The sequence below is a fragment of the Crocuta crocuta genome, unplaced genomic scaffold (genome assembly GCF_008692635.1).
Source record: "Crocuta crocuta isolate KB4526 unplaced genomic scaffold, BGI_CrCroc_1.0 scaffold39, whole genome shotgun sequence".
Taxonomy (NCBI): domain Eukaryota; kingdom Metazoa; phylum Chordata; class Mammalia; order Carnivora; family Hyaenidae; genus Crocuta; species Crocuta crocuta.
This window is the reverse complement of record NW_027533334.1, coordinates 3,273,414-3,295,958: the sequence shown is the minus strand read 5'-3', so window position 1 is coordinate 3,295,958 and position 22,545 is coordinate 3,273,414. Positions and strand designations below refer to the sequence as shown.

At 36.7% G+C, this 22,545-nt stretch overlaps 1 protein-coding gene across 24 annotated transcripts in view; it reads left to right on the top strand.

The window, feature by feature from the left end:
• Positions 1-22,545, top strand: part of RIMS2 (regulating synaptic membrane exocytosis 2) — a 598,980-nt gene that overhangs the window by 92,855 nt on the left and 483,580 nt on the right. The gene's annotated exons all lie outside the window — the stretch shown is intronic.

Genomic DNA, 22,545 nt, shown 5'->3' with positions numbered 1-22,545 from the left:
GACTGATGGATGTGGGGGGGAGGGGGGATGGGCATGGAGGAGGGCACTTGTGGGGATGAGCACTGAGTGTTATGTGGAAACTAATTTGACAATAAACTATTTGTAAAAAAGAAAAAGAAAACATTCTTTAAAAAATTGTTCACACATACCTTTTTAACTTTGTGCAAGTAATACTATTTATCCTGGGAAGTGGAAGTAACTTTGAGAAGGTGAGAACGATACATATTTAAGTTCCAATCTCTCCATAGTAACTGCATCCTACTGAGACGTGCTCTTACACTTAGCCTCTGTGCTTTTTTAAGCGGGAGTTATGTTTAGGAAGAAGATATGGGTTGGTTATAGGAATGGGCAGATTGAGAAGTGGCCTGACCTCTAGGAGAGGATGAAAATGACTACTAGGAGCCGTAAGATGAAATAATTCTGAGAAACATTCATGTTTGCCTTTAATGCAAACTGGAGGATAAATGTCTTTTTGTCTTGTTCCAGATGATGGTAGTCCCCTCGTCCCCTCGTTGATTTTGTATTACCTCAAATGCGTTTTACTTAAAGTTTTGTCAGCGTTTTAGTTTCAGCTGACTAAAGTTGTGTTGCAGTATACTACTTCTAATAGTTTCCTGTAGTTCCCGTCACCCACATCTGCAGATATGTTCCACGACCCCCAGGGGATGTCTGAAACTGCGGATGGCAGATAAACACTACATCTTCTGTTTTCTTCCCCTGTACATACATACCCATGATAAAGTTTGACTTATACAGTAGGCACAGTAAGAGATAAAAAACAACTAATCATCAAATAGAACAGTTATAATGATATGCTGTAATAAAAGTTACGTAAATGCAGATTCCCTCTCTCTAGATATCCTGTATAATACTCTTCTTGTGATGATGTGAGTTGATAAAATGCATACATGATGAGATCACGTGGGGTGAATGAGTAGTTCCTGTGACATAGTGTTAGGCTACTGTTGACTTTCTGAGGATACGCCAGAAGGATCCTCTGCTTCCAGACCACAGTTGACCATGGATAACTGAAACCATGGAAAGCGAAACTGAGGATAAGGGGGAGACTACTATATTTGTAGCTCTAAATTTGGAACTATTGCTGTATTTGATGTAGGTGAAGTCAAGACCTGTGTTTGGCTTGACTACTCTTTTATCTTTGGAATCTAGCAGAATGCCTGATCCATAGGAGAAACTCAGTAAACATTTCTTCACAAATGATTTTTACATGTTTTTTTCTTTTATGACATAAGAATACTGTGTTACAAGGAACAGCAATGAAGAGTTTAGTAAACTCTCTTCTAATCAAAAATTATATTAAAATGACATATGATGTCATTATTTTGCTGACTTTCTTTAAGGTACCGAAACATTGCAAAATAGTAAAATTACTATCAAAATATAATTAGATCCAAATTTGCTTCAGTATTAAATTGCCTTAGTTATGTGTCTTATTTGTGAGTTTCAGAAAGTAATCAAGATTAAGTTATATTATCTAGTAGATTACAATGGAATTCAACAAAATATTTTGTTATACTTTAAACAGTGATGTCTGATTATTGAAATAAAGTGATATTTGATTGGCATAAACAAAGGTGAAGTCAAACCTAAAAAAATGTATCTTTACTTTTATAATAAATATAATTAATTTGCTTTGATTTTTTTTTTGGCTAGGAAGATGGTAGGAGAAAAGACTAGTGCCTTTGGATGTTTTAAAAACTAATTCTTGATTTTAGGTATTATTTTCGTTAAAGTATCTTGGGCAGCTAATTCTTCTTACTGATCTCTAATTTATACAGTTTTAAAAATTCAGAATCAATAGATTCTCTCAATAGTTACTTTCTTCATCTTACATTTCTGTTATGCTGAAATTTTTGGTGTATAATTTTCCAGAAGCTTTCCTTTTACCTTTCTGATCCATACACTAGGATTACTTGTGAATATTCTCTTTTAATTCATCTTCCCAACTTCTAAGACTTCTTTCTGAGTCATCTAATTTTTTTCTCTCTTTGAGAGATTCATTCATTTGAATGAATGGGATAACTTCCTGTCTGCTTACTTTGTATTCATTCATCCATAAAATTATTTCTAAGAGCTGAATTCCAGGTATTCATTTAATATATAAAAAGTAGGACTTACGTTTCCTCATATTACCTATAAGCATCTTCATAGTAGAACAAGTAGATATTTTAAAAGATTGTATTGAACATCTGGTATTTCCTGAACAGTAATTTCATTTTTATGAATTTATATAAGTCCCATTTTGTGGTTATTCAAAGCTATAATAATGTAGGTTTCTTGAAAACTGTATTTTTGGAGTTTGTTTATTTTGTAGGTCTTTCATATAACAGGGCAACTTACTAATTTTGATATGGGTAATTCATGTGAAGTTGTAGGTAGAACAGTGTGTTCAGCTCTGACTTCAATAAGTTTTAAGGCATAGAACATCAATTGAGCCATTTGTTTCAGGTGTCTTTTCATTCAGCCTTTGCAGAAATTCCTTATTATACAAATTAAATAATTTTAGTTTTGCTTTCTCTTCTTTTTTTCACTATTTTTTTGCATCAGCATCAAAAAGAGGGAAAATTTCTATAAAGGCAGTATAATGTCGGTTGTATGTAATGTGTAAAACAAGTCCCTGGATGCTGAAGGATGGGGGTACTAGGAAAGAGAAATGTTAAATTCTTTGTAATGCAACTGTTAACATTTTGTTCCCAATATCTAGCATAATATCAAAATTAAGTAGGAAAGATTTAAAATATGGATTAATTAAACTGATCAATTGGATTAGTTTGTTTTGCATTTTCATGTAATAACAATTTTATTCATGCTGTGACATAATAATAAATATACTTCTGAAATACTAGGAAAATCTAAAATCTTAGTCATTTGAATCAAGCAGCTGCTTAATATAGTATGTCTCCTTGATTATCAGGTCTTCTAATGGGAAATAATGCTAAGAGGAGGAGTGTTTTAAGCATAGGGAACATCATATGTGAACCTTTTTAAGTAGCAAAGGGTTTGAGGGGCCAGGAGGACCTGTGTGGCTGTAATTTAGTGGACAAGATGGAGTGTGATGGGAGATGAGCATCCAGAGGTAGGACTAAGGGAAGGGACAGTGTTTTTATAGAAAGTTAATAAGGAGTTTGGATCTGAGTGTCAGTATAAAAGGAAAATAATTGGAAACTTTAAAACATGGGAGTGACATGATTTGCTTTGTGTATAAAGATCAATCTGGCTGCTCTATGGCTCTAATGAGTGAGAACAGAAGTGGATAGAGCAGTGAGGAAGCTTTTATGAAAGACTGCTAGGAATTATGATGACTTGGACTAGGCTGATTACAGTGATGATGGAGAGGAGGGGATAGGGGATGAACTTGGAGGTTGAAATGACACGATTTAGTAGTGTCATAGGTATGGAGGAAGTTAGGAAGGAAGAGAAAAGAGCCAATGATGACTCCTGATTTCTGATCGGAACTAATTGGGTGGTGATGCCATTAACTGTGATCAAGAAGGGGAAAGGATGAACAGGTTAGAAATAGCCACAAAAACTTAAGTTTTTAACTTTTTATGTTTAAGATGCTATAAATTAGCCAGTTTTGAAGGAGAGTTATGGATTGGTTGGAGTTATAAAACTCTGCTGTTGTCCATGTGGTACATAAAGCTACAAGGATTGATAAGATAACTTAAGAGAGTGTGTGATGAAGATCAGATAAGAAGGTCCATGATTGAGCCCTGAAGAATGCTCAGACTGTGCAGATTACTGGGAATCCAGAGATAAAAGGACTATGGTTTCTACTCTCACAAATATTTCTCATTCATGTGGGAAAAAGACATGCTGACAAACAATGAAAAATAATACAGTGGAGATTTCTGGTTTACTCTTTGACACATAAAGTGTTTGGAAGTTGTTACTGTCATCCTCACAAGAAAAAGCTGAACAAGTTGAAAATCAACAACTCTTCTAAGATCTATCGTATAATTGAGATCACAGGGCAAATCAATGCCCTGCCAACTGGAGGGCGAGCCAAATGAAGAATCACAGCTTACTGGGAGCAGGAACTGTTGGAGTTAGGATCTGGTAGGAAAACTTAAGCTATTAACTGATGAACCATTGAAGGCTGAGTGTGGACTGGCTTAAGAGTTATAGCTCTTAAGCTGGGAGCCCAGCCTTAGGGGAACACCCTTCCCAATCTCCCCAATTTTGTGAAGTTTTTTTTAAAAAAATTATTAAATGTCTATTTATTTTTGAGAAAGACACACACACACACACACACACACACAGTATCTGAGGCAGACTCCAGGCTCTGAGCTGTCAGCATAGAGCCCAACACGGGGCTTGAACTCATGAACTGTGAGATCATGACTTGAGCTTAATTGACTGAGCCACCCAGGCACCACTCCAATTTTGTGAGGTTTACCTCTTGGAACCTCACCAGATTCTCAAGGTGAAGATCAGTGAACAATTCTGTCATACTTTCAGCAGGGAAGAGGGTAAAAGTAACAGTTTTGAAATACTCCTAGAGCTTTTTGTTCTTGAGGGAAATTCTTTACCTAGCCAATGTGAGAGAAGAAAAATGGCAGACTGCAGTCCCCTCTAGCTGTCCCATCTCTCTGAAAGGGGAAAAGAAGCTCAAAAGCACTTATGAGGGTCATAGCCCAGGGATACAGGCTCACTAAAAGACTGACACTTATTTATAGGATTATAGAATGCTTCTCTTTAAAGTTGCAATTTAGGCTGCTTCCATGTTGTTGATAAGCCAACTGGAAGCCATAGCTACCAGAGTAGCTGCATTGGAGGAAGAAAGAGAATGGGGAGAATGGAGAATGGAGAACTTATTCTTAACTACCTAAGGCTGGTCACTTTTGCTCACAGTTTGTTCCCAGAACTTGTCACAAGGCACTTGACTAACTGTAAGGGAGTCTAGAAGACCTTTCCATGTGATCATGAAGAGAGGTGACTCAATAATATGAGGAGTAGTACAGCTACTACAGTTAGTTCATGTTTGATTTTCATTTATTGCAATGAGATGGAAATTTCGGGATGGCAAGAGATAAAGATTGCTACTAAACAAGAAAAATTACAATTTTAGTTCCCACTCTTGGTAATGTTGATTCTGTTGAGGCTGATATATGACTTGGGATCAAGGTCTAATTTTTATGAGACTGAAGACTAGGGTTAATAATATGAAGAAGATTCAAATACAGAAATGTCTAGAAGGAAGGAACATCTGTTAAATTTTATCAGTGGGATTACAGGGAGATTTTTGCATTTTCTTAGGTGGCATGAAAGACTAAAGGATATTAAAAATGTGATAACAATGAAAATATATATGAAAGCATATTGAGAAACCTTTAGTTGTCCATTAGAGAACCAAAGCATAATAATAACTAAGATAAACACTAAACAAAAGAATTTTAAAAAGGAGAGGTAGAAATGTCAGAAAATCATCCTTCTTGGATGGAAGCTATCTATTTTAGTCAGTCATCTGCCTCATCCAAGAGTCCATTGCAAAGATCATTTACTTCTGGCGGATCCTTAAGATCTTCCTATTTAAGATCCCCTGATGGAACAGATTTCCGATAGTCCAGGCAAAATTATTGGTGTCTTTTTAGGTGCAAAACATGAATCCAAGGATCATCATTTTGAAGCGCTAATTGTTAATATGATTTATTACCATCTTTTCCTTCAAGACTCCAGGGTAGTTTTTCTCTCTCGTCTCTTCCAGAAGACTAAATCTCTAGGTTTCAGGTCATAGAGACTACCTTAGAAGGATGTTTTGGAGATTGCTTATACCTGTTGATGATAAGAATGAGTGTATCATGATACTTCAGCTGTACTTAATCATGTTACCTTGCAATGGAACTAGATCTAGGGTCAGAGGTGAAATTTCTAAGCACATGGCAGCCTATTATTAAGTCATAAGGGAGAGCTGATGAACCTCAAAAAGGGCTGATTTTCTTGTTTTGAAGGGAAATGGGAATGGAGATTGAAAGGTCCTTGAGAATATTATTAATTTAACTACTTTAAAAATTTCACTTGGTCTTTCTGCTTTTTCTGAAGATTGAGGATGAGATAGATAAAAGACGTTTTCATGTAAGCTATGTGCTTCGTTTTGGTGCTTGTGTGGTCAAAACAGTTGACATACAGTTGTGAGATAGTGAATGAGTTCCCACACATGGTATGTTTCCAGGGCTAACATAGATGCTCTTCAGTCTGGTCTAAAATTTACCACCTTGGGTGCCTGGGTGACTCAGTCGGTTAAGCATCTGACTTCAGTTCAGGTCATGATCTCGCACTTTGTGAGTTTGAGTCCCTGTCAGGCTCTGTGTTGACAGCTCAGAGCCTGGAGCCTGCTTCAGATTCTGTGTCTCCCTCTCTCTCTCTCTGCCCCTCCCCTGATCACACTCTCTCTCTGTCTCTCAAAAATAAATAAGTGTTAAAAAACATTTTTTTAAAATTAAAAAAGTAAAATAAAATTGACCACCTCAGTCACGTACCTTTGAAGTGCCTTAAATTCCTTTTGGCTCAAGAAAGGGATATATAAATAAGAATTATGAATGATAGATTGCTTATTCAGAAAATGCATTTAGAAAAATGGACAAAAGTAGCAAAGTGCTTATGGCCAATAAAATTTTTATTAAACCATAACATATGTAGTGAAAAGTGCACAAACTGAAAATATGCAACTCATTGAATTGCCACACAGTGAACGTATCTGGAAATCATTCCTGAGAGCAAGAAGCAGTAACATCACCAGCCCTCTGGTATCTCTCATACTCCCTTCCAGAGAAGATTACTTCCTACCCTAAAGGGTAACTTCATCCTTTTATCTAACACTACAGATTATATAAATATACATATGTCTTATACAAATGGGATCTTGTAGTATATATTCTCTTGGATCTGTGTTATTTTGTTCACCATAATATTTGTGAGATTCATCTAAATGATTGCATAGAGTTGTATTTCATTAATTCTCAGGGTTGTATGGTGCCCTAATATCTGAATATACTACAGTTTGTTTACCTGTTTCACTATCGATATGCATATCAATAGTTTACCTGTTTACTGTTGATATGCATATCAGACAGGTTTTTCCAAGTTTTGGTTATTATGATTAGTGCTGCTGTATATGTTCTGTTGCCATTATTTTTTTCCTGTTACTTTGGAGGAGAATTTTGTAGTTATTTGTGAAAATGAAGTACTTACGCTATTTTAAAATATATTCAAATAATAAAGCTAAGCATTAGGTCTGGGTCGTTAGTCTTGAATTTCCTGTTTATTTATTTGGTAATGATATAGGTACTCTTTCTTGAGCATGCCCTACTGTTTGATGGTTTGGTGCCTCTGCATCTGGCCAAGGAATAACATGTAGGATGATATGGTCAGATTTGTATTTTATAACAATCATTAGGGTAATAATAGTCACTTAGGGAGCTGTGTAGAAGTTATGGTGAGAGAGCTGCTAAGTGACTGGGATAGCCATGTATGTGGCATATGTTTATCCTTTTATCATAAAAGGACATTAGTTCTTTCTCTCAGCTGATGAGTAGTGCAGTGTCTTTCATACTTCTTTTTTTTTTTAAACTTCCATCCTTAAAAAGAAATATATTTTGCACTATAACCCATTGTACACATGCCACACATAAATTTTAATGCATAATAGAAACAAGGTTCGCATGAAATGCTTAATTGCACTCCTTCCAATGTGCTGATTTATTTTATTAAAAAATTGTGAGTCTTGGCCAGCTAAATTGATTTTGTGTCATAGTATTGGTTGTACTTTGCAGTTTGAAAAGCGCACTCTAAAAAAAAGTGTGTGATACACTTAATGATAGCATTCCATAACTGCATGCCATGAACTTGTAGAAGGCTCTACTTTAAATTCATTCTCTGATGAAATCAGTGTTAAAATGATACTTATTTTAATACTTCAGTTTTTTTAAAATTAAGGTTAGAGTTTCACAGATTTGGGCTGGGTTTTTTTTTTTTAATGTTTATTTATTTTTGAGAAAGAGAGAGAGACAGAGCATGAGCAGAGGAGAGGCAGCGACAGAGGGAGACACAGAATCCGAAGCAGGCTCCAGGCTCTGAACTGTCAGCACAGAGCCCAATGTGGGGCTCGAACCCACAAGCTGTGAGATCATGACCTGAGTTGAAGTCCAACACTTAACTGACTGAGCCACCCAGGCATCCCCACAGATTTGGGCTGTTAAAAAAAAAACAAACACCTTTATAAATATGTTTCCAACTTAAACCTTGGAATAATAATCATAGTTAAGAAGAGTGAGAATACAGAAATATTATAATTCTAAAACACTGTATTGTAGCTGACATAGAACTTGCAGTAACAGATGCTTCTTCTATAAGGAAGAGGACCAACCAATTAAGCCCAGACATAAAGAACACATAAATGGGAAGAGAGAATGGGGAACTTTGAGCTTGGTTGTCTTCATATGTTATTTCACTTACTCATGATAGTAACTCTGAGGTCTAGGTTAAAATCCCACTTGACAGACGTGGATACTAGCTAAGTGACTTTTCACACTCTCATACAGCTAATAAGATCTTAGGCCATATTTAAAGAAAATCTTTGTTTTTCCCTGCCATAGGTTTCCTTGAGATACTGAATTTTTCTTGCTTATTTAAAATACCTAAACTAGGGGCGCCTGGGTGGCTTAGTCGGTTGAGCGTCCGACTTTCGCTTAGGTCATGATCTCGCGGTTCGTGGGTTCGAGCCCCGCGTCGGGCTCTGTGCTGACTGCCAGCTCGGAGCCTGGAGCCTGTTTCAGTCTGTGACTCCCTCTCTCTCTGACCCTCCCCTGCTCACGCTGTCTCTCTCTCTCCTAGAAATAAATAAAAATATAGAAAAAAAAAATACCTAAACTCAATTTTAAATAAGGCACATATTAATTACCTACTCTGTGTCATAAACACAGTGTTGGGCAAAAGATGACTGGTCCTCAACAGACTGTATACATAAGAATAATTACAATAAAATCTATTGTTTAGAAGTGCAACCTCATGGGGCGCCTGGGCGGCTTAGTCGATTAAGCGTCTGACTTTCGCATAAGTCATGATCTCTCGGTTCGTGGATTCGAGCCCCGCGTCGGGCTCTGTGCTGACTGCCAGCTCAGAGCCTGGAGCCTGTTTCAGTCTGTGATTCCCTCTCTCTCTGACCCTCCGCTGCTCACGCTGTCTCTCTCTCTCTCTCTCTCTCCTAGAAATAAATAAAATATTAAAAAAAAAAGTGCAACCTCAGAGTGGATGTTTGACTTTGCCTAGTGGTGGGGATCAGGCACAATGGCTGAAATCTGAGCTAGGTCTTGAATATTGAGAGTGTAGTAAGTTAAGAAAAGTAAATTTTTTATTCTAGTTGATGCAACAGCATCTGCAAAGGTGTGAAAGAGCATGATGTACTTGGAGAGCTGTTAGAGAACATTACTGTTCTAGTGTAAATGTTAGAAAAATTATTCAGATATCTTGGTTGCCATCAAGATAGCAATTGTGTTACTATATCATGCACTATTTCCAGGTTTACAGTTATCTGCATCAATCTGAGATTAAGTGTAATAAACTTAGCACAAATTGTAAAACAGGTAAATAATGGGATCAGAGTTTCTTTTTCCTTTTATTATTATTTTTTAGGTGATGAGCAAATGGTGTTTTATTCAGAAGTGGTGTATAAAAGTGTCTTGGTTCCTAATATCTTTTTCAAAGAAGTACTTTATTTTGGTTAATCAGAAAGAAGTTGAAGGTGAAATATTTATAATGGTCTTAAAATGTTTCTTCCCTTTGTCATTTTTTCCCAGAATTGAATTTGTTGAATACTTTTATTTAAGATACAAATTTCAGAGAAACAATGAAATGCACTTTCCCCTCAGCATCAAAGAGGGGGGTATCATCATATTGAAGATGAATCATTTCCTGATGTCAATAATAAGTTATGAGTGTACTTTCACTTCTTTTACATATTTTAACCCTTAGTTGCTAACATCAACATGACTTTACTTGTGAATGAAATAATAATTTCAATTCCAAAGATTCTATATCTGGTGATTATATTAAAGGGTTTTTTGTTTTGTTTTGTTCTGTTTTGTTTTTTTAAGAAATGGGCTTTCTGAATTTCATTGTCTTTTGGATCTTGGCTATCCAATATTGGTTATCATGAAACACAAAAACAGAGTCATTTATATTAAAGATACATATTAAAGATAAAGAGTTATTATCTAAAGAACATTTAAGTTTTAATATAAGGAGTATTTCAATGTGGGTTTGTGTGTGTGTGTGTGTACAATTGTTACAAACTGTTTTGGAGAAATATTTTTAGCATAAAAGGAGTGAGCCAAATATTTGACTTATTTGAGATAGTTTTCTTTTTTTTCTTAAATAGTTTATTGTCAAGTTGATTTCCATATAACACCCAGTGCTCATCCCAGCAAGTGCCCTCCTCCATGCCCATCTCCCCCCTTCCCCTCTCCCCATCCCGCATCAGCCCTCAGTTTGTTCTCAGCATTCAAGAGTCTCTCATGGTTTGCCTCCCATCCTCTCTCCAACTATTTTCCCCCTTCTTCTCCCCCATGGTTGATTTGAGATAGTTTTTGATATTTCTCATCTGTGTCTTACTGATTTCGATAACCTGTGATGTCATAAAATAAGTTGACTATCAGATAATATGGGAAATGGTTCTTAGCAAGGAAGTCAAGATATTCTTGCCCAGGGTGTCTCTCCAGCTTCTTCCACCAAATGTCTCTTCCCCTTCTTTTCTCAAACACACTTTATGCCAAATGACAATACTCTCAACTTCCTGAATTCTCCATCTGTTTTCATGCTTTGCATATGAAATACTAAAGGTTGAATTATTCTTCATTTTCTGCCTATAACAATTTTGCATATCCTTAAAGTCCAGGATGTATAGATATTAAAAAACTAAAACATCTGTGAAGTCATAGAAGTGTTCTATGAAGTCATGCCAACAGCGTCCACAATTAATGGCTTTTTCTTTGTGCTCCAATACCATTTTTCTTACATATTTATTTAGTGTATGTTTCATTTTTCCTTGTATTATTGTTATTGATATTCATCTATGTCTATACTTATTAATATATGCCTATGTTACTGATGACAAGATTGGTTCATATTCAACTTTATACTTTTGCACTGTCACTTATAAAATAATGTATACACAATACACATTTGTTTATTCATTGTTAATTCAATCATTTGGTAAATATTTATTTACAACTTGGCTATGGACCATACATCATGCCTATCAGTGTTATAAAATGGACAGCAGAAACAGACAAAATAATCCTCATGAATTATATTTTCTAATTAGAGAGATAGGCATTAATCAAATAATCATATATATGAATAAAAGGAAGGATATGGAAATGCAGTATACTATAGTGCTTTGAAAATACCTAATAGGGGGATTTGACATAGTCAGAGATGCTAAGGAATACCTTTCCACGGAAGTGATGTTGAGTTGCAGTGAGAATAATGAATTATGGAAGTGGAGGGTACAAAGAGTCATAGTTACCTTGGCTTCATGAAATTGTTGGGGAAGTTGCTTTTACTTTTGTTCTGAAACAACATATAAAACATGAGAGTATCTTGTAGAGGTCCTTAATCTTTTTTTTATTTTTTATTTTATTTTATTCTTAATAGTTTATTGTCAAGTTGGTTTCCATATAACACCCAGTGCTCATTCCCACAAGTGCCCTCCTCCATACCCATCACCCGCCTTTCCCTCCCCCCACCCCCATCAGTCCTCAGTTTGTTCTCAGCATTCAAGAGTCTCTCATGGTTTGCCTCCTCCTTCTCTTCCTTCTCCCCCACTATTTTCCCCCCTTCTTCTCCCCTACTTACTCTGTTTTTTATTTNTGCCTCTCTCCCTTTCCTCCACCATTTTCCCCCTTCTTCTCCTCCTTGTTCCTCCATCAAGTTCCTCCTAATCCTCCTATACGTGCAAACATATGATATTTGTCCTTCTCTGCCTGACTTATTCCACTCAGCATAACACCCTCAAGGTCCATCCACGTGATGCCTTTAACAAATTGGTGAATCCTATAGACTCCATCCCAAAACAGTGTTTTTAAGTGCACAGAATATAATGCGAGCAAAATATAGGGCAATAAGGGACCCATTTAAATTGAAAAATATGGGTCTATTTATGGACTCCTTGGGGGTAGATGAGAAGTTAAGATGAAGAAACTTGAGTTAAAAAATTCACCTGTAAAGCCATGTATGTAGTTACTGTGGTTTTTTTTTNTGTTTTTTTTTTTTTTGTTTTTTTTTTTTTTTTTTTTTTTTTTTGAGGACTGGCAATAAATGGACTTAATGTGTTAGTAGGAGGGAAGACTCAACATTGTAAAGATGTCAAGTCTCCTAAAATTAAACTTTCAATGCAATGTAATTTTAGTAGAAATTCCACCAAGATTTTCAAGAGAATGGGACTAAAGGATTGGAAGAGAAACATTTACAAATAGAAGAAAAAAAATTTCAAAAAGAAGAGCAAAGAGGAGGATTCATTTCACCAGATATCAAAATGAGTTACAAAAGCCCAGGTTGTATATATTCTGGAATATGTGGCATTCCTTTAATTTTTTTTTTCCTGAGATTATCCCTCTAGTAAAAGGAAATGGCTTTATTTTGAGTTGTTAATAGCATCTGTCTTATTTTGAAAGCCCAGGGATTTCTTTAGTTTTAAAAAAGTTTTTAATAGTTTATTTATTTTTGAGACAGAGAGAGACAGAACATGAGCGGGGGAGGGACAGAGAGAGAGGGAGACACAGAATCTGAAACAGGCTCCAGGCTCTGAGCTGTCAGCACAGAACCCAACACGGGGCTCGAACCCCTGTACCACGAGATCATGACCTGAGGTGAAGTCGGATGCTTAACTGACTGAGCCACCCAGGCACCCCAGGATTTCTTTAGTTTGAACTACAAAGTACTGTGTGGTAAAGATACATTATCCTGAAAGGACCACAAACAAATATACCTATAGAGATTTCCTGATGGAATCTGTGAAAGGGGAGATAAAAAAAATTCAACATTAGTCTAGAAATTCCTGGGGGTATGACCTCACAATGGCAAGTGTTGATAGTTGTAGTAAACAAACCTTTAAAAAAATTAAAAAAATTTTTTTGGTATATAGAGCCTAAATGTCCATCAACGGACGAATGGATCAAGAAGATGTGATTTATCTATATGATGGAATACTACATGGCAATGAGAAAGAATGAAATCTGGCCATGTGTAGCAACATGGATGGATCTTGAGGGTGTTATGCTAAGCGAAGTAAGTCAGGTAGAGAAGGACAGATACCATATGTTTGCACGTATAGGAGGATTAGGAGGAACTTAACGGAGGACCGTGGGGGAGAAGAAGGGGGGAAATAGTGGGTAGAGGGAGAGAGGAAAACCATGAGAGACTTGAATGCTGAGAACAAACTGAGGACTGATGGGGGGGAGGGGGGATATGGGCATGGAGGAGGGCACTTGTGGGGATGAGCACTGGGTGTTATATGGAAACCAACTTAACAATAAACTATTTGTAAAAAAGAAAAAAAAATTTTTTTTTTTTTTTTTTTGGTATAGAGAGCATGAGCAGGGGAGGGGCGAGAGAGAGGGAGACACAGAATCCAAGCAGGCTCCAGGCTCCAGAGCTGTCAGCACAGAGCCCAATGTGGGGCTCAAACCCACAAACCATGAGATCATGACCTGAGCCGAAGTTGGACATTTAACCGACTGAGCCACCCAGGCGTCCATAAACAAACCTTTTAAAGATTACTTTAAAGAAGGAGCCATGTAAATGGTTAGCTTGTGAGGATCATGAAAACCTATGTATGAGGTAAGTGAGAAAACAGCAGCAGCAGCAGCAGCATAAACATCTGTGGCTGGGTATTAAATGATCAGGAATAGCAGGATTTTCAGGAACAGATAGATTAAAAAGTTCCAATTTCTCAAGTAACTCAGTGAAGAAAATTTACTTTGGAAAACACTGACTTCATTGAATTGCTTTAGTGATGATGGAGACATTGATATGGAAAATACACATGAAAATTTGGATAAAATAGGGATGCCTGGCTGGCTCAGCTGGTAGAGCTCGGGACTCTTGATCTTGCGGTTGTGAGCTCAAGATCCACGTTGGTTGTAGAGATTACTTAAAGATAAAATCTTAAAAAAATTCAGATAAAATAGTCTTATGAAATAATGAAGTGGAAAAAGCAGTATTTATTTGTAAATTGATATTGTTTGTCTTTTAAGTGTTTATTTGTAATAAATGTTTTAAAGTATATTCTTTGACTTTTATGTCTATATTTAGGATCTGCAAAATGTGGCCTTCTTGCTGCCTGTTTCTGTAAAAGTTTTATGTTGGAACAAGGTCGTACTTACTTGTTTTTGTATTATCTATGGCTGCTTTTACATCCTAAGGGCAGAGCTGAGTAGTTGTGACAGAGGCCCTATAGTCCTCTACAAAATGTAAAATAGCTACTGTCTAGCTCTTTACAGAAAGCTTGCTGACATTGGAAAGTTATATACTTAAATTTATATATTTAAGATCTTTTAGACCCTTCATTGTATTTGAAGTTTGTTTCTGACAGTGCTGTTCTGGAGTAGGAACCCCACAAAAATCAATGAAATAGAATATAGAGTCTGTAAATAGACTTAGGCACATGTGGGGACTTAGTATATGATAGATGCCATCACAAATAAGTGGAGGAAAGGATGGACCATTTAATGGTGCTGGGAAAATGCAATGTCTATATGGAGATGATTGAAATTAAATTCTTGCATCACATCACATATAAAAATAAACTTCAGATCGATTAAAAGCCTAAATGTGAGGGGCAAAATTGTAAAGCTATTAGAAGAAACTGCAGAATTTTTTTGTGACTGGATAAGTAAGAATTTTTTATAGCCAGCCACTGAAACCACAAACCCTGAAAGGGAGAAACTGATGTATTTGACTACATCGGAATTAAAGATTTCTGTTTAACAAAGGACATAATCTACAAAATTAACAATCAGTTGTCAGCCTCAGATATTAGTTTGGCTTAAGTTATAAATGATTAACATATAGGTTATATAGGATACTACTGCGAATCTTCAAGGAAAATACAAGAAATCCAACAGAGTATTAGATGTAATTGGAGTAAAGATTGAATAGACAGTTCATAGGAGAGACAGTTCAATGGCGTGAAGTTATTAGAAGTAAGAAAAATATGAACGGAAAAAAAAGCACATCAATTTATATCTACTAAAGCTGCAAAAATATTATTGGTTAAATAATATCGCACATTGGCATAAGCAAGAAAAGCCAAGAAAAACTGGAACCTTCATACCCTTCTTGCAGGTATGCTAACTGGTTTAAGCCACTCGGGAGAGCAGTTTCAAAATATTTAGTGAACTTGAATATGTATACCATATTCCTGCATATATACCCCAGAGAAAACCATTCAGGCTTACCTCAGTGTTATTGTGGGTTCAGTTCCAGACCACTGCAGTAAAGTGAATATTGAAAGAAAGCAAGTCAAATGAAATTTTTGGTTTCCAAGTGCATATAAAAGTTATGTGTGCGCTATACTGTAGTCTATAGCATGCAGTTGCATTGTCTAAAAAAAAAAATAACAATGTATATACCTTAGTTAAAGGCTCTCATCACTGATTACCGATCATCATAACAAATATAATAGTAATGAAAAAATGTGAAATATTGTGAGAATTACCAAAATGACTCAGAAACATGAAGTGAGCAAATGCTGTTGGAGAAATAGCACCAATAGACTTGCTTGATGTAGGACATAAACCTTCAATTTGTAAAATATGCAATATGTGCAAAGTGCAATAAGATGAATATTTATACAGGTATGTGTGTATGGGTTTCTAAGTATATTATTACAGAAATACTGTATGGTAATGAATTATAAAGGGCCAACTTAAAAAAATGGATGAATAAAATGTGATTTATCTAAACGGAACATTATACATCCATTAAAATGCATGAATTAGATACAAAAACTATAGTGGCTAAAAGCATGCATTCTGGAGCAATGCTGAATTTGGATCCGGTTTTAACAATTTACCATCTGTGTGACCATGAGCAAAATGGTTTCTCTGCAGAATAGAAATAATAGTAGTACCCGTCTACCTGATACACCATGAACACCGTATGCATTATACAGTTTATTTAAATTTAAATATAAAATTGTAAAGTTGAATGACAAACATAAGCAGAAACAAGTAAATGGCAAAATGCCATTTATGCAAATATACAAGACTGGTTACTTGATAGAAGGGAAATCACTCTGGGGAAAGAAAAATATAGAAGCCAAGCATGGATCAGTGCCACAAAGCTTATGATCAACTATTGCGGATACCCAAGGTTTAAAAAAAGCAAAAGGAAAAAAGAAAAAAAAGAGTGCATTGCAATCCATTCCAGGTGGAGGCAAGAGCATGTATAAAGTGTGCAAAGACCAGTTATGGGATATAAAATGATAAGTCTGAAGAATGCAAGAAATCCAGAATAGCTTTATCAGAACGAGGGTAAAGAAACAGTGCAAAACAGGAGGTTGAAAAGGGAATGTATGCCAGAATATTCAAGGCTTTGTAGGTCTTCATAAGAAGTTCTTTCTTTCCCTTTTTTTTTTCTTTTTCCTTCTTTCCTTCTTTTTTCTTCCTTCCTTTTTTCTTTTCCTTTTTCCTTTTTCCTTTTTCCTTTCCTTTCCTTTCCTTTCCTTTCCTTTCCTTTCCTTTCCTTTCCTTTCCTTTCCTTTCCTTTCCTTAGAGCAATCAGAAGCCATTAGAGTATTTTAAACAGTGTCTTTTAGGAAAGGTAATTTTTCCTGTGTGCAGAAGAGATTGAGGGAGAGAAGTGTGGATGTGAGTAGCCTAGCTAGCAGACCAGGTGGGTATTAATGGCAACAAAGCCTATGGTATTGACAGGGGATATGGAGACAAGTGGAAGGATTCAAGACACATGTAGGAAGTAAAATACAAAGGACTTAGTGATAGATAAATTATGCATGTGAGGGAGAGAGACTGTTCTGGAACAATTCTAGATTTCAGGCCATATAATTGAACGGTGGCACCATTTAATGAAATAGGGCACACTTGGAAGGGAATCTACTTTGTGTGGGAAAGTTTTGAATGGAGGTTTACATATGTTGAATTTTAGGTGGCATCAAGACTTCCAGATAAGATTTTGAGCAGGCAATTGAATTTTAAAACTCAGAGAAGTCTGAGCTGGACATTTACATTTGTAAGTAATTTACATGTAGGTGGAAATTGAAGCCTTGGATATGGGAAAAGACTGCCTAAGAAGACACAACAGAATGAAAAGAAGAGGGCCTGAGTCTTGGTTTTCGAAGGAAAAAGAAAATGAAAGGCCACAGATACAGGAAAAGGAGGAGAACTCTATGAAAGCCAAGGGAGCAATGAACATAGTTGAACATAATTTCAAATATTGTTGAGAACTCAGATCAAGACTAAAAATTTTGTTCATTAATTTAAGGTACAGAGAGACCATTGATAAACGTTGTGAGAATTAGTAAGCAGACTGGGAACCAGATTAGAGTGGTTGTAAAATAATGGGAAGTGGAAGCAGAGAGAGAATTTTGCGTGTTTCTGAAGGGGAGGGGAAGATAGGCTCTTGCTGGCAAGGGATGCGGTTGAGCTCCTGAATCCGCCTGTCCGCCACCACTTCTCCATACAGTAGTCTGTCACTTTATAGAGACTGGAAGGATGAATATACAGAATCTCTCTAAATCTTCTCTTGTTACCCCAAACTGTTGCCGTCATGTCTTCCCTGGATTGCAGTTTAGCTCTCTTCTCCCCATAGCTGGGACCACTGGATTTTATCCTGCAGCCTTAATGCGGCAGCCCTGGGATTTCTACAGTTCTCTGTAAGAGGGTTTCAAATAGTCCTTTAAATGGTCTTAGGGATACATGATTACTAACTTTGCTCGAGCTTCCACTTCCTTGGAGATGCTATATTTTTGCACACTTCACTGAGTTAGACTTCTGCTGTTTTGTTCCAGCGTGTAATTTGCTTGGTACTCCAGTGCCTCTAGAACTGAAAGAAAACATTGCTCGTTCTAATTTTCCTCTTCCTCCTGCCTTCTCTTTCTCCTGGATCATTTACTGAGAGGAATGTCAGAGATTGTAAGCATATCAACAGGTATACAATAGAAATGTACTGTGTATCTCACACATGGAAAGAGAATTCGTCTAAATGGTGGGAGAAACTCTGATGCAGAACTCATCTACTCGTCCACTTAAACTCACGCCTGCTTTGGCACACATTTTATGGACTTGAATTTCCTGTAGTGGTGCTTGTTTTGTGTTAGCAGAGCTTCACTTAAACTTAGTGGGAGATAATCAGGGATAAAACAATGTATTATCTGAAGTTACAGAAAAAGTTAGTGAAACTGGCATTAGCTATTTAAATGTATTGATATTAGCTGTGAAAGGAAATGTGTGTTTGTAATTAAGGAGATAAGGACAGACTCACTTATAGAGTTCTAGTTTTAATTTACCTACTGACTTTAGGTTAACACTTTGAAAAGAACTTTTATTAAAGTCAGGGTTTTTGAGGTATAATTTATTTAAAGTAGAATTCACCCCTCTGAGCTATATATGTCAGTGAATTCTGAAAAAACAACAGTTATATATCTACTACCATAAGCAAGATACAGAACATTTCTTTCACCCCAGAAAGTTCCTTGTGCTCATTTGTAGTTAGTTCCCTTGTTCTACTCCAGTCTCTAGCAACTGTTGACCTGATTTCTGTCTTTATAACTTTGCCTTTTCTAGACTGTTATATAAATGATCTCTTACTGTATAAGTGTTAAGTTTTTGTGAAAGTGGTGAGTTAAGAATGGTTTTTATACTTAAAATGATTGAAAAAATTAAAAAAATGTTTATATATTTATATTTTAGAAAGAGAGAGAGAGAGAGAGAGAGAGTGTGCTCACACGTGCCTGGGGGAGGGACAGAGAGAGAGGGAGACTGAGAATCCCAAGCGGGCTCTGTCAGTCAGCACAGAGCCTGATGTGGGGCTCCAGCTGATGAACCAGAGATCTTGATCTAAGCTGAAACCAAGAGTTGGTTGCTTAATCACTGAACCACCCAGGTGCCCCCGACCCCCAATTTTTATTTTTTAATTTTATTTTTATTTTATTTTTTTTTATTTCTAGGAGAGAGAGAGAGACAGCGTGAGCAGGGGAGGGTCAGAGAGAGAGGGAGTCACAGACTGAAACAGTCTTCGTGCTCTGAGCTGGCAGTCAGCACAAAGCCCGACGCGGGGCTCGAACCCACGAACCGCGAGATCATGACCCAAGCGAAAGTCGGACGCTTAACCGACTAAGCCACCCAGGCGCCCCATCGACCCCCAATTTTTAATGATGACATTTTGTGACTATAAAAATTACATGAAATTCAAATGGAACACAGCCATACTCACTCATTTGCATATTGCCAATGGCTGCTTTCTGGTTCGCACGTCTTACATCCTATTGAAAGTCTTGCCTAATGTATCTAAGAAGTCTTTGTGTAACCCAAGGCCACGAGTTTCTTCAGTGTTTTCTTCTAGAAGTTTTATAGTTTAATCATTATATTTAGTTCTGTAATCCATTGATTACAGTTATATGATGCATTAATTTTTGTGTAACGTATGACATATGAGTTGAGGTTCTTTTTTTTTTTTTAGATTTTTTAATGTTTATTTTTGAGAGAGAGGAGAGAGACAGAGTACGGGTGGGGGAGGGGTAGAGAGAGAGGGAGACAGAATCTGAAGCAGGTTCTAGGCTTTGAGCTGTCAGTACAGAGACTGTCGCAGAACTTGAACCCACAAATCATGAGATCATGACTTGAGCCAAAGTTGGTTGCTTAACTGGCTGAACCACCCAGGTGCCCTGAGGTTCATTTTTTAAACTCATGGATTTCCAATTGCTTTTTTTGCACATGAATTTCTCGTTGCTTAGAAGATTATTCTGTCTCCATTAAATGGCCTTAACACCCCCCTCCTTTTTTTAAAAAAAATTAATGATCAGTTAAGCATTGGACTATTTTGGACTCTATTCTCTCCATTGGTGTATGTGTTTATCCATTGCCAATACCGTATTGACTTGATTACTTCTGTAGCTTTTATAGTAAGTTTTGAAATCGGGTAGTATGAGTCCTGTAACTTTCTTTTTGAAAATATTTTGCCACTGTATATATTTTGCTTTTCCATATAGATTTTAGAGTTAGCTTGTCAATTTCTTAAAAAAATCATGCTGAGTTTTTGATTGAGATAACACTGAATCGAGAGATCAGTTTGGAGAGAATTGACATTGTAACGATATTGTGTTTTCTCATTGATGAATACAGCATATTTCTCCTATTCCTTAGATCTCCTCTTATTCTTTTTATCAATATTTTATAGTTTCCACCATATAAAGCCTGTATAGGGGTGCCTGGGTGGCTCAGTGGATTCAGTGTCTAACTTTGGCTCAGGTCATGATCTCGCAGTTGGTGGGTTCGGGCCCTGCATCGGGCGTGCTGCTGACTGCGCAGAGTCCACTTAGGATCCTCTGTTCCTCTCTCACTGTTCCTCCTCTGCTCATGTTCTCTTTCTCACAAATAAAATAAAACTTTAAAAAAAGTCCTGGATATATTTTGTTCAATTTATACCCGAACATTTCCTTTATTTTCTCTTCTTTTTTGATGCCGTTGCAGACCACTTTTAAAAATTTTGATTTCCAATTATGCGATGCTAGTATATAAAAATACAATTTTTTTTGGTATACTTAGTTTGTATCTTGTGACCTTGCTAAAATCCATTTATTATAGGAGATTTTTTGTAGTTTCTCTGGGACTTTATATATAGACAGTTATGCCATCTGCACACAGTTTTTTTTCCCCCTTTCCAATCTCTATGCTTTTTATTTTTTTAATGCACAGGCTATGATTTCCAATTCAATGTTGATTACGGGTAGTGAGAGACAATACCTTGCTTTGTTCCTGACTTTAGAGGGAAAGGATTAAATCCTTCACACTATAGTCTGATGTGAACTTTTCTGATGTAGGCTTTTCTGTAGATATACTTATTGCCTTAAGGAAGTTTTCCTAGTTTGCTGAGTCAAGTGGTTTCTACACATATTTTGACATAATCATATGTTTTTTTTTCCCCCTTAGTCTGTTAATAGGGGGAACTACATTGCTTGAATTTCGAATGTAGAATCTACCTTGCATTGCCAGGATACACCTGGTACACCTGTGTTTGATGTAGTATTCTTTAACATATTTCTGGATTTGGCTCAATAGTGTTGTATTGAGGATTTTTCATCTTTCCATGATGAATATTGGTGTATAATTTTCTGTTATATTTTTATATGGTTTTGGTATCACAGTAATGCTGACCATAGGAAGTTAGTTAGGAAGCGTTCCCTTTTCTTTATTTTTTCTTTTTTTATGTTTATTTATTTTGAGAAAGGGAGAGAGAGAGATGGAGCCCAAGCCAGGGAGGGGCAGAGTGAGAAGGAGACACAGAATCTGAAACAGGCTCCAGGCTCTGTCAGCACAGAGCCCAATGTGGGGTTCGAACCCATAAACCACGAGATCATGACCTGAGCTGAAGTCAGATGCTTAACCAACTGAGCCACCCAGGTGCCCCGCAAGTGTTCTCTTATTTTTGATTATGTAGAATTGGTGTTATTTCTTCCTTATATATTTGGTGGAATTCACCGTTAAAGCCAGTGTGGACTGCAGTTTTATTTTTAAAGGTTTTAAACTAGGGGGGCGCCTGGGTGGCTTAGTCGGTTAAGCGTCTGACTTTCGCTTAGGTTGTGATCTTGCGGTGCATGGGTTCGACCCCCGCGTCGGGCTCTGTGCTGACTGCCAGCTCAGAGCCTGGAGCCTATTTCAGAGTCTGTGTCTCCCTCTCTCTCTGACCCTCCCCTGCTCATGCTGTCTCTCTCTCTCTCTCCTAGAAATAAATAAAAATATTAAAAAAAAATTAAAGGTTTTAAACTAGGAATTAAATTTCTTTAATACATATAGGACTTCCAAGCTACCTGTTCCTTCTTGAGTGAGGGGTGATGCGTTCAGAATTTTAAGGAAATAGTCTATTTCTCATTTAAGTTGTAAAATTTATGGGCCTAGAATTGTTTGTAGTTTTCTCTTGTAATCTTTTACATTTAATTTACACTTAACAGTGGAGTCTGTAATGATGTTCCCTCTATCATTCTTGCTGTAGGTAATTTTTATTTTTTTTCCCTCTTGATCTTTCTGGCTCGAAGTTTATTAATTTTATAGATTTTTTAAAGTTTATTTTTATTTATTTTGAAAGAGAGATAGAGAGCAAGCAGGGGAGGGGCAGAGAGAGAGACAGAGAGAGAGAATCCCAAGCAGGCTCTGCTCTATCAGTGCAGAGCCTGATGCAGGACTCCAACTCACAAACTGTGAGATCATGACCAGAGCCAAAACCAAGAGTGGACGCTTAACTGACTGAGCCACCCAGGCGCCCCATATTGATTTTTTTTTTTAAGAAGCATCA